Source organism: Phyllobates terribilis, unplaced genomic scaffold, assembly GCF_046119375.1.
Source record: "Phyllobates terribilis strain yellow unplaced genomic scaffold, ASM4611937v1 Scaffold_11__3_contigs__length_659146591, whole genome shotgun sequence".
NCBI lineage: Eukaryota > Metazoa > Chordata > Amphibia > Anura > Dendrobatidae > Phyllobates > Phyllobates terribilis.
In genome coordinates this window covers 423799479-423812693 of record NW_027362771.1, presented here as the reverse complement: position 1 = coordinate 423812693, position 13215 = coordinate 423799479, and positions in this window count along the sequence as shown.

Here is a 13215-nt window from a genome sequence, read left to right as displayed (position 1 = left end):
ATCCGTGTCAGTACATTTGTACACGTGGATATTATGCGTTTCTATGTGCAGATAGTACCCAAGTCTGGAGGAGAGGAGACTCTCATCCAGACCTGGGTACCATAGAAACTGTAAAAAAAAGAATTTAAAATAAAAAATAAAGTTTATACTCACCTTCCGTTGTCCTCCCGGTGTTTTGTCTGCTCCGTCCGGTGTCTTGCACTGCTCGCGCTGTTGTGAAGGACCAGCCATGACGTCACTGAGTCATGTGACCCATCACATGGCTCAATGACGTCACCGCAGGTCCTTCACACCACCGCGAGCAGTGCAACACACCGTAAGCAGCAGAGATAACACCGGGAGGACAACAGAAGGGGAGTATAAACTTTATTTTTTTACCATTCTTATTCGTTTTTTTTAACTAACTTGGTCACACTACTATAAATCCATGCCAGTTGCATGGATTTTTATAGTGTGAACAAGTTGTCAAGCACTTTTCCAAGTGATGCTAAAATTGCTTGGAAAAGCGCTTGATAACCCGCTTGCAGAAATGCATGTGAAGAACGCTTGACAAACGCTTCTATCTGGCGGGAGAAACGCATGTAAAAACCGCATGCATTTTTCCTGCCAGGGAGAAGCATAAAAAATATGCAGCATTTCTGCATCGTGGGCACATAGCCGAACAATTATCTCCCCACTGGCCATTCGCTTACTTTGCAGTTGATCATGACAGGAGTCCAAAAAGTCATCCACTCCCCCCACCTGCAGCATGAAGGCTGATAGCAGAGAGTGCAGAGCAGCCCAACTCCACCGAGATCCGTGCAGGAAGAGCAGAGGGACTTACACGGTGTACTTCTCAGTGTAACCGCTCTTTCCCTGCAGCACCGCGCGGCTCCTGCACAGCTCCTGTCAGCGGTGGTTTCATCAGTAACAGGAGAGGCAGGGGTCCTTGACGCTGTTATTTGCAGAGTAAAGCATAGAGGGTCCCCATCTGTCGGCAAATGACAGCGGAACCGGCCCTTCCTCTCCTCTTAGTGTTCCTGCTGCCACTGTCTCTATGATGTATCAAGCATCATCGGTAGTTGTTTGAGCCCCCCGTCCTTCAGGGCCCCGGTGCAGCCGCATCGGCTGCACCAGTGGTATGTCCGCCCCTGTACCTGATGATCTCTATCTAAATGGTGTGTCTGCTATGAGATAACCTTTTTATAGTTCACCAAAAATGTTAGATTTTGGGCGATTCTAATTCAGAAGCAACAAGAAATAGACAGCGCTTAGAACCGTAAACACAGTGACGGGCCAAGGAAACTTAGTGCAGCAGATGAAAAACACACCTTCCCTTTGAAATCAGAAGATGTCCAGTAGTGCCATCAGCTCAGAACTGACAGCAATCAGTGGAACCTAACTACACCCATCTACTGTTCAAGGAAGACTGGCAAGAAGTGTTTTTTATGGAAGAAATGCTGCCAAAAGCCATACCTGAAAGGGAATCTGTCAGTCGGATCAACCCTCCTAAGCCGTCTATATTGGCATGCAGGTCATAGAAAGTTGAATAAAATAATAATTTGATATCTGCAATCCGATGTCCATAGAAATCCACATTTTTCTTATATGTAAATGAGCTGTTAACAACTATGGGCCGGACACTGATCTGCATGAGAATCTGAGAATGACTGACACTTTTCTATCATAATCATACACAGCTCTGCAGTGAGATCAGAGCTAACACATTACAGCAGAAGTGAATTTTGTCATTACAAACATTTCCAGCAGCAGTTGTCCTCTCATAGTGCTGTCAGCTTTGCTGCATAGTTGTGCCTGATTACAACCAACCCAGCACAGTAGAGCTAAACCTTGTCTCTTTGCAAACACATTTGCAGTGATGTCAGCCCTGCTGCACTGCCCTTCCCCACCACATTGGCACAATGAGAGGACACCTAAAGTGTTAGTTCAACAGAAGTGAACTTTGTCTGGTTACAGCATTAGCTCTGCTGTACTGTGTCAGCTCTAATCTCTATGCAGAGCAGTGTGTGATAATGAGACCAAAGTGTTAGTTATTACTTGTCTGACACTGGTAACACCCACTTTAATTTAAAATAAGCTCTGGAGGCAGAGTCTCAGGGAGACCTGTGTCTGGGTCATAGATCTTAACATCTCATTTACGTCTAAGAAAAATTTGCATCACTTTGGAATAAGTCATCGGATTACAGATATCAAGGTATCAATTTATTTTACTTTCTATTACCTGCATGTCCATATAGATGGCTTATACAGGTTTATTTTACTGACAGATTACCTTTAGTTGTGGAAAATGGTGTCCTCAATGCTGAGAAATACAGGCTGTGATGAACCCGTAGCCGCCATCTTGGTAATGATAAATCATATCCAGGGATGGCCACACTTCAGCAGCCCCCACCCTTGGGACCTTCTGTTCAACTAGATAGTTTCCCCCATCCAGGCTCCTGTGAGATAAGAAGCCCCAGGGCCTACTTAACACTTGAAAGCTAGGAGCTTCAAAGACTTCGAGAGGAAACACAGCCAGCAGGGGGGGGTGCTTCGTCCATCTGTAACTGACCATTTGTCCCATAGGACTAGTTTCTTTGTCTGTCACAAGCATGGAGGCATAAGATATAGAAACATGAATAGTACACGCATGTTGCGTGGAATGGGCCAATAAAAAAATATCACGGCGTCCCGGAGCCATTGCGCACACAAGCCTCCGCGGTAGACGTTGATACGTGCTCTGGAAGCCAAGATATAGCGCTGAGCCATTCCTGAGGACCGTATGGTATCATAATTGATATCAAAAGGTCGGTTACGGCGGCCCGAATCCATGGGAACCCCTGGGGGTATCCTGAGACCATCCCAGAAGAAGTTATTGGGTTCCTTAGAATTTGGGTTTCTGATCGAAGTTAGACCTGAGGGTGGAGACTGAGCCAGCTGACCTCACCAGCAGTGGGCGGGACGGGGCAGGTAAGATAGCAGGACAGACAAGAGATAAGTCAGTCTTGACCCAAGAGTGGTGTGCTGAACATCTGAGCACCAGCTGAGGCCACCAAGGGGAGGAGCAGTTTGACCATGCAGTGGTAGGCCTCAGCCTGTAACAAAGAACCGTGCCTGCGACCGCAGAATCCTCTCCCTGCGTCACAAGAGAATCAAGAAACCGGTAACTGATATGCTGTGGTGATTCTGTGTGTTGTATTCCATTGTTGTATAGTTTAGCCTGACCTTATACCTGTGTATATTTAGTTGTATATCGTGTATCTAGTGTATTATTATAATCAATTACCTCAAGTAATTGTGGGCCTGCCTTTTATTCTGCATAACGAACGCACGTCCGTGTGAGCTCGGCTCAAGCCAAAAACGCTACCCAGGGTTGGTTCCTGACCCGATATAGGCCCATTCACGGACTGGGCGTATATCTAAAATAGGGACTGGTGGTAGCATACCAACTGGGGATTGGGGAAGGCTGGTAGTGACGGTCGGAGGTTCAGATATATATATTCCTGGCGCGGCCAAGGAAGATATATATACCGCCCTCACTACAGAGGGCCCCGATACCCAGTAGGTTACAGGACAGTCTCTCTGGCGACCGCTTATCCTAGGTGCAGTTCCTTGACTGACCTGAGGCTAAGAGGGCGCTAGCGAGTTGTGCTGTGTAGTGACGTTACGGTTTAGTGACGTTGAAGGGATAACACTCTACCGTGTTCCCTGCGCTGGTTGCAGCTACCTGGCACTACTTTCTCTAGGTGCAGTACCTTGACTGACCTGAGAGGTAAGGGGGCGCCAGAGAGCTGCACCCACCGGCCGGCTTTCATCACATTGGTGGCAGAGCGGTGGAATTGCAGAATAATAGTGTTCTGGGACCCCTACTCCCAGGCACTAAAGACTGCCAGTGGTAACTTCCACTGCTGGAGTCTTAAGGTCAGCCCAACGTTAGACGGTCAGGCTAAAAGTATAACAAGGTGTGTGCAAACTCAGGGTTGCAGCGGTGTCGGTTACCAAGATGGCAGACGGCACCAGGAGCAAGACCCTGCAGGAGGCTAATGCTACGGTCCGTGTGGCAGGAGGGGAGGACAATGTTACTCATGGCGAGGAGGAGTCCAGCCCGGGCACCTCAGGGAGCCAGTCCCCAGTATACGGTCCCGCAGTGGGCTGCCCACCACCTACCCAGCCCAGCCTGTCCAGATCACAAGCCCTTTTACAAGCGGCTATGGCAAGTCTCCGGTCTCATGGCGATGCCGTCTACAAAACCCTCCTGGCAGCATCAGAGAAGGCAGCGGAGGAGGAGCGTGCGGAGCGGGCTGCGGAGCGTGAAGCTGCAGAGCGCCGGGAGGCTGCGGAGCGTGAAGCTGCAGAGCGCCGGGAGGCTGCGGAGCGTGCAGAGCGAGCTGCGGAGCGCCAGCACCGACTGGACCTGGCCCAGCGGGGGCTTCCGCTAGAGCAACCAACCCATCAGGAGACCAAGTCGTCCAAAGTCCGAGCTGAGGACTTCCCTCTACTGGAGAAGGATGGGGACCTGGACTCCTTTCTGGTGGCATTTGAACGGACCTGTCTTCAGCACCATCTGGCCCGGGATCAGTGGGCCAGATACCTGACCCCCCGTTTGAGGGGTAAGTCCCTGGATGCCTTGGGGGACTTACCTGCCGGGGAGGTACAGAACTACGACTGCATCAAGCGGGCCCTGATCCGGCAGTACAACCTCACTCCCGAGTCGTACCGCCAGAAGTTCCGGAGCCTGCTGCGTGGCCCCAAGGACACCTGGACCGATCATATGCGGGCGCTGTTGAGAGCCGCAGAGCACTGGACCTCGGGTCTAGCGCTTACTACCCGCCAGGAGGTCCAGGAACTGTTCGTCACGGAGCAGTTCTTGTGGAACTGCCCAGAGGACCTCCAACAGGGGCTTCTGCTACAGCCGTCCTGGCAGACGAGTATGCCAATAACAGGGCGCCTGAGCTGAAGAAGTCTGCCAGCAGCACCTGGAGAGGGGGTAAGCCCAATCATGCCCCTGTTTCCCCGGCCCCTAGAACACAAGGGGTGTATCCCCCTGTTGCCCTCTCCAGGCAAGGACCAGACGTAAGACGTTGTCATCTATGCAACAAACCAGGACACTTTAGGGCTGAGTGTCCCCAGCGCCAAAAGACCCCATCCCAGTCCCAGAGAGCGCCCAATGTTTTGTGTGTGGGAGGGGGTGGTGGTAGGTCCCTGGACAACATCCAACCCGTCACCATAGGCCGTTCTGCGGTCATGGGACTGCGGGACACTGGCGCTGAACGAACACTGGTACGGCCTGAGGTGGTGTCCCCCCAGGACTTGGTACCAGGAAAGACTCTTTCCGTCTCCGGGGTTGGAGGAGTGGAGCCGGCACTTCCCGTTGCCATGGTGTATTTGGACTGGGGTGCCGGGAGGGGGATGCGGGAGGTGGGAGTAACGCCAAATATTCCCGCAAATGTTTTATTAGGGACCGACTTGGGGCGTCTAGTATCGCAGTATGTACCCTCTGAACCCCCAAGTTCGGCCCCCCAAGAGTGTATTGATTTGTCTGCTGCTAATGCCAACCATGTTGTATGTAGTGTGCGTCCTGCTGAGGAGGAGGGAGTGAAACCTGAGGGTAACACCTGCACAGACACAACACAAACAGGGTTAGTGAAAGCAGGTGGGGAGTGTGGGGATGCCCGCAGAGGTGCTCAGCCGGCGTGCCGTGACCTCTTGTCCTCCGGTGAGGGAGGGGGCGGGCAGGATTCTGTAGAGGGAAGCTCAGGGATGGAGAAGGGGGCAGCTACCGGCAGTGTAGGGCTCCCAGGGGTATCTAGGCTGCTGAGTATAGGCCCACTGCAGGGGGAGGAACAGGCCATGGGGGGTGGGGGTGTCCCAAGAGAGGAGCCGCCAGGTAAGACCCCAGGGCAGGAGTTCCCCACATCCGAGATGTCCAAAGGCCTAGGAAGCCTGCCTGATCGGGCGGCTTGGTCAGAAACAGAGGGGAAGTGGGCACTACCCACGGTCACAGCGGTCATAGCCGCTGTCACCAGGAGTGGGAGCGCCGGAGCGCAAGGAGCCTTGCAGAGGTCCGACGGCTTCCCCACTTCTGACCAAGTGTCTGCCGGGTCAGACAGCGGCCAGGTGACATGCCCGGAGGGGCTGACGGAGGATGTGGCAGTTTCGTCGATTCTGGCCACATCAAGTCAGGAATTTCAGGCTGCCTTGGAAGCAGACGACAGCCTGAAAGCTCTCAAGGAACAGGCGGCACAGCCTCCCATGGAGTCAGACTGCGAGCGTGTGGTCTGGGACCAGGGACGGCTGTACCGGGTAACGGTCCAGCAGGGTTCACCGGAGGCGTGGCCCAGGGACCGACAGTTAGTGGTACCCTATCCGTTCAGGGCGGAATTGTTGCGGATCGCACACGAGATTCCGATGGCCGGACACCTAGGGATCGCTAAAACCAAGGCCAGGATAGCTCAGCATTTCTACTGGCCTGGAATGGGAGCCGCGGTGGGTGCCTACTGCCGTTCGTGTGACACCTGTCAGAGGGTGGGGAAGGCGGGGCCGCTCCCCAAAGCCCCACTGGTAACTCTGCCAATCATCGAAGAGCCTTTCTCGAGGGTCGCTGTGGATCTTATTGGACCTCTGTCCACTCCCAGCCACTCCGGGAAATGCTTCATACTCACGGTAGTGGACTATGCCACCCGGTACCCGGAAGCGGTAGCTTTGTCGTCCATTCGGGCCGACAAGGTGGCTACCGCCTTACTGGAGATCTTCTCCAGAGTGGGTTTCCCCCAGGAAATGCTCACCGACCGAGGGACCCAGTTCATGTAGCGGCTGATGGAGTCCCTCTGTAAGCAAATGCAGGTGCAATATCTGGTGGCCAGCCCGTACCACCCACAGACTAATGGCCTGTGTGAGCGGTTCAATGGCACCTTAAAGCAGATGCTTAAGATGTTGGTCGACTCCCACGGGAGAGACTGGGAGCGTTACCTCCCACATCTCCTATTTGCTTACCGGGAGGTTCCGCAGGCCTCAACGGGGTTCTCCCCCTTTGAGCTCCTGTACGGGCGACGGGTACGGGGCCCCCTGGCTCTGGTGAAGGAAGCATGGGAAGGGGATTTGGCCACCCCCGAGGTGTCGGTCATCGAGTATGTCGTGCGCCACCGGGACAGGATGATGGCCTTGGTAAAGCTGGTGCAGGACAATATGGCCCAGGTCCAGGCCGACCAGAAGCGGTGGTACGACCAGAATGCTTGTGAGAGGACCTACCAGGTGGGTCAAAAGGTGTGGGTACTGGTCCCCGTACCACAGAACAAGCTTCAGGCAGCCTGGGAAGGTCCCTACTTCGTGCACCAGAAACTCAACGCCGTCACCTATCTGATCACCCTGGATCACGCCCGTGGAAGGAGGAAGGCCTTCCACGTGAACATGATGAAGGCTCATCATGAGCGGGAAGCGACTGCCCACCCAGTATGCAACCTTCCCGAGGAAGGAGAGGTAGAAACCCTCCTGGATCTGCTCACCCAAGCCAAGGCGGGTGGGTCCATCGAGGATGTGGGGGTTGGCCACCAGCTCACGGAGGACCAACGGTCCCAGCTGGGGACCACCCTGCACCCCTTCCGGGGGCTGTTCAGCAGCCTGCCCCAAAGGACTGAGATGGCTGTCCACGACGTGGACACTGGCGATCACCCGCCGATCCGGCGTTCAGCATATCGGGTCTCTTTCGAGGTGCAGGGAAACATGCGCCAAGAGATAGACGAGATGCTGAAGCTGGGGGTGATCCAGGCATCCAGCAGCGCGTGGGCCTCGCCTGTAGTCCTCGTTCCAAAAAGTGACCGAACTACACGGTTCTGCGTGGACTACCGGGGGCTCAACGCTGTAACGGCCACCGATGCGTTCCCCATACCACGCATCGATGACCTGCTCGATCGGATGGCCGGGGCTAAGTACCTGACCATCATGGATCTGAGCCGGGGGTACTGGCAGATTCCTCTGACCCCCGCGGCAAGGGAACGCTCTGCCTTTATCACCCCTTTTGGACTGTACGAGTCCACAATGATGCCATTCGGCATGAAGAATGCCCCTGCCACTTTTCAGCGGATGGTCAATACGCTGCTTGAGGGACTTGAAGGGTACGCGGCTGCGTACTTGGACGATATTGCAGTCTTCAGTTCCACTTGGGAGGATCACCTAGAGCACCTGCGGCAGGTGCTCGGTCGGATCCACCGGGCAGGCTTGACCATCAAGCCGGAAAAGTGCCAGCTGGGCATGAGTGAGGTCCTCTACCTGGGTCACCGGGTAGGCGGGGGGGTTCTGAAGCCAGAACCTGGGAAAGTGGATGCCATCGCATCCTGGCCCACTCCTAGGACCAAAAAGCAGGTGATGTCCTTCTTGGGGACCGCCGGGTACTATAGGAGGTTCGTCCCACACTATAGCACCCTGGCCAAGCCCCTGACGGACCTCACCAAGAAGAAGCTGCCCGTCGCAGTCGACTGGACAGTCGCCTGCGAGACAGCTTTCGGGGCACTCAAGGCCGCCCTAAGTAGCTCCCCTGTACTGCAAGCTGCCGACTTCGACCGGCCGTTTGTGGTACAGACCGACGCCAGTGACTTTGGCCTCGGTGCTGTGCTAAGTCAGGTCAACACGACAGGCCAGGAACATCCTGTCTTGTACCTGAGCAGGAAGCTACTGCCCCGGGAGGTGGCTTACTCCACAGTGGAAAAAGAATGCCTGGCAATTGTATGGGCCCTGCAGCGTCTGCAGCCCTACTTGTACGGGAGCCATTTCACCGTGGAGACGGACCACAACCCCCTCAGCTGGTTACACACGGTCTCTGGGTCGAATGGCAGGTTGCTACGCTGGAGCCTCGCTCTCCAGCAGTACCACTTCTCCATTCGCCACAGAAGAGGCCGTGACCACGGTAACGCTGACGGGTTATCCCGGCAAGGGGAGGGTGCAGAAGGACGCACGGGGGAACACAGGAATGTGCTACCCCCTCGCGCCCTCGTATAGGGGGAGGTGTGATGAACCCGTAGCCGCCATCTTGGTAATGATAAATCATATCCAGGGATGGCGACACTTCAGCAGCCCCCACCCTTGGGACCTTCTGTTAAAACGTCAACTAGATAGTTTCCCCCATCCAGGCTCCTGTGAGATAAGAAGCCCCAGGGCCCACTTAACACTTGAATGCTAGGAGCTTCAAAGACTTCGAGAGGAAACACAGCCAGCAGGGGGGGGGTGCTTCGTCCATCTGTAACTGACCATTTGTCCCATAGGACTAGTTTCTTTGTCTGTCACAAGCATGGAGGCATAAGATATAGAAACATGAATAGTACACGCATGTTGCGTGGAATGGGCCAATAAAAAAATATCACGGCGTCCCGGAGCCATTGCGCACACAAGCCTCCGCGGTAGACGTTGGTACGTGCTCTGGAAGCCAAGATATAGCGCTGAGCCATTCCTGAGGACCGTATGGTATCATAATTGATATCAAAAGGTCGGTTACGGCGGCCCGAATCCATGGGAACGCCTGGGGGTATCCTGAGACCATCCCAGAAGAAGTTATTGGGTTCCTTAGAATTTGGGCTTCTGATCGAAGTTAGACCTGAGGGTGGAGACTGAGCCAGCTGACCTCACCAGCAGTGGGCGGGACGGGGCAGGTAAGATAGCAGGACAGACAAGAGATAAGTCAGTCTTGACCCAAGAGTGGTGTGCTGAACATCTGAGCACCAGCTGAGGCCACCAAGGGGAGGAGCAGTTTGACCATGCGGTGGTAGGCCTCAGCCTGTAACAAAGAACCGTGCCTGCGACCGCAGAATCCTCTCCCTGCGTCACAAGAGAATCAAGAAACCGGTAACTGATATGCTGTGGTGATTCTGTGTGTTGTATTCCATTGTTGTATAGTTTAGCCTGACCTTATACCTGTGTATATTTAGTTGTATATCGTGTATCTAGTGTATTATTATAATCAATTACCTCAAGTAATTGTGGGCCTGCCTTTTATTCCGTGTGAGCTCGGCTCAAGCCAAAAACGCTACCCAGGGTTGGTTCCTGACCCGATATAGGCCCATTCACGGACTGGGCGTATATCTAAAATAGGGACTGGTGGCAGCATACCAACTGGGGATTGGGGAAGGCTGGTAGTGACGGTCGGAGGTTCAGATATATATATTCCTGGCGCGGCCAAGGAAGATATATATACCGCCCTCACTACAGAGGGCCCCGATACCCAGTAGGTTACAGGACAGTCTCTCTGGCGACCGCTTATCCTAGGTGCAGTTCCTTGACTGACCTGAGGCTAAGAGGGCGCTAGCGAGTTGTGCTGTGTAGTGACGTTACGGTTTAGTGACGTTGAAGGGATAACACTCTACCGTGTTCCCTGCGCTGGTTGCAGCTACCTGGCACTACTTTCTCTAGGTGCAGTACCTTGACTGACCTGAGAGGTAAGGGGGCGCCAGAGAGCTGCACCCACCGGCCGGCTTTCATCACACAGGCAGATACTTATCCTTTATTTAAAACTATCAGGGAGGCGTCTGATTGGCTCCATATTTAGTCTGCAGCAGGACAATGGCCCCAAATATACAGCCAATGTAAGTAAAAACTGCCTTCAGTGTAAAGAAGAACAAGGAGTCCTGGAAATGATGATCTGGCCCCACAGAGCTCTGATCTGTACATTGAGTCTATCTGGAATTACATGAGGAGACAGAAGGGTGTGCTCAAGCCTACATTCCGAGAAATCTGTGGTTAATTCTCCAAGATGTTTGGAACAACCTCCCTGCCGGGTTCCTTCAAAAACAGTGTGCAAGTATACCTAGGAGAACTGATGTTATTTTGAAGGCAATGGGCGCTCATAGCAAATATTGATGTGATGTAGATTTATCTATTGTTCACTTAGCATTTTGGTAATCGATAAAAAAATATTCACTTCTATTTTTTAAAGCATTCTTACTTTGCAGCATTTTTTCCACATCTTCCTAAAACTTTTGCACATATGTTTTGTATATAAGTATATATAGAAAACATTACAGAAGATGTCATTAGTGATGAACGAGCATAATTGCAAGTACTCGGTACTCGCCCGAGCATCTCAGTACTCGAGATGCTCGGAGCTCACGGAGTACTTGCAAGATGCTCGGGCGGATGTTCTGGTCCCCTCCCTGCATGTTTGGCTCTCTTTAGAGCAGGGATTGCCTGCCACTCATTGTAATGCCGCAGCAATGTTGGTTGTGGCATTACAGTGATTGGCTGGCCGCACAGCTTCATCAGGTCTATATCAGACCTGGCGCCGCTGTGCTCGTCAGTTTACTCCGCAATCAGGCAGAGTAGGGAGAGGTGCTGCTGAGCTAGGGAGAGATTCGATTGTTTATTAGGTAGTGTAGGGAGAAAACACTTTCATTACACATATCCATCTCAACAAACAGTCCTTCTGAGGACTAATCCATCTGCAGAGATATCAGGCAGGCAGTGTATATAGCAGACTGCAGTGCATATAGCACAAGAGGCTCCATTCCAATTCTGCCTTCTGCTGCTGTTAGCTATTTCTAGGAAAAGGCCCAGGTCTCAGGGGCCAGGAATAATTTTTTTTGGATCTTAATCCTCATTATTTGCTTAAAAAGCAATCCAGAGAACACCGTTTTTCTGCGCCATTTGCTTGTTGGCACTGCAGAATACAGCCAGGTCCTTTCCATATTACAGAGCTAAAAATCCAGCTATTGAAAACTGTGTTTTCTCCACCACTAGGATCACATATACGTTTTCAGAAAATACTGCCATTTCTAACCTCCATTAAAAATTTGTTTCAGTGTGTCAGTGAAGCAATTGACACCATTTTGCTGTTCAAAATAGTTACCTACAGGCCAGGTATTCAAAACTGTGTTTTCTCCGCCACACATATCACATATACGTTTTCATAAAATACTGCCATTTCTAACCTCCATTAAAAATTTGTTTCAGTGTGTCAGTGAAGCAATTGACACCAGTTTGCTGTTCAAACTAGTTACCTACAGGCCAGGTATTTAAAACTGTGGTTTCTCCGTCACACGGATCACATATAAGTTCGCTCCAAATTCAGTAATTTGTAGTGAGCTTGGAAGAAATTGTCCTCCATTTAAAATGGGCAAGGCACGTGGCAAGGGACGGGGAACTGGATGTGATGGTGATGGTGCATTCAGAGGCCAAGACCGTGGGCAAGCTGAAATTGTGCCACAACAAACACCCACATCTTCTCGCCCAACCTTCCTGTCCCAATTCCTAGGGGACCGCAGCACACCACTATTGAACCCAGAGCAGTGTCACAAGGTTGTTGGTTGGATAGCGGCTAATGCTTCCAGTCACTTAGCCACCACCACCCTATCTTCCATACAGTCAAGTCTCGGTAGCCGTGAGTCTGGACCGCATATTGCTCACCCTGATCCTCCTTCCTCCCACCATGCCGAGAGCCCGGTGACAAATGATCCCACACTTGGACACTCTGAAGAGCTGTACACTTTTCCATTTATAGATTCGAGCCTCTCGCCCGGTCCACTTGAAGCGGGGCAAGAGGAGATCGCATGTAGCGATGCCCAAATATTTGAGCAGCCATGGTCACACGAAGGTGACGGTGGGAAAGTGTCACAAGAGGTGGACGATGATGAGACACAATTGCCAGAAAGTCAGGAGGAGGACCAGGGTGCGGAAGTGGAAGACGAGGTGGTGGATGATATAGTAACTGACCCAACCTGGCAGAAGGACATGCAGAGCGAGGACAGCAGCACACAGGGGGAGGGAGGCAGAGCACCCCAACAAGCAGGAAGAAGCAGTGTGGTGGCCGCAGACAGAAGGCAGGCAACCGTTCCCCGTAACACCAACACGAGGGAAGTTGCCAGTACAACTGTTAGGTCTTCCCGAGTCTGGTTGTTTTTGAAAGACTCTGCCGATACCGCCAAAAAGGCCATTTGCACCACCTGCCAGGCCAGCATCAGCAGTGGTGGCAAAACTAGCAGCCTGACCACCATCAGAATATTCAGGCACATGGCAGCAAAGCACCCAACTTTGCCGGCCGAACCCCAGGGTCCAGCAACAGTGTCTGCGGGTGGCACCATTCTTCCGCTGTTGTGCATGTAAGCCAATCCCCTGTCCATGGTGCATGCGAAGATGCCTCCTGCCCTGCGCCTGTCGTTGCACACTCTCAAGTAGCAGCATCAGGAAGCACGTCCAAGTCCTTGTCCCAGTGCAGCGTTCAGTTGTCCATACACCCCAGTCCTTGGAACGCAAGCGCAA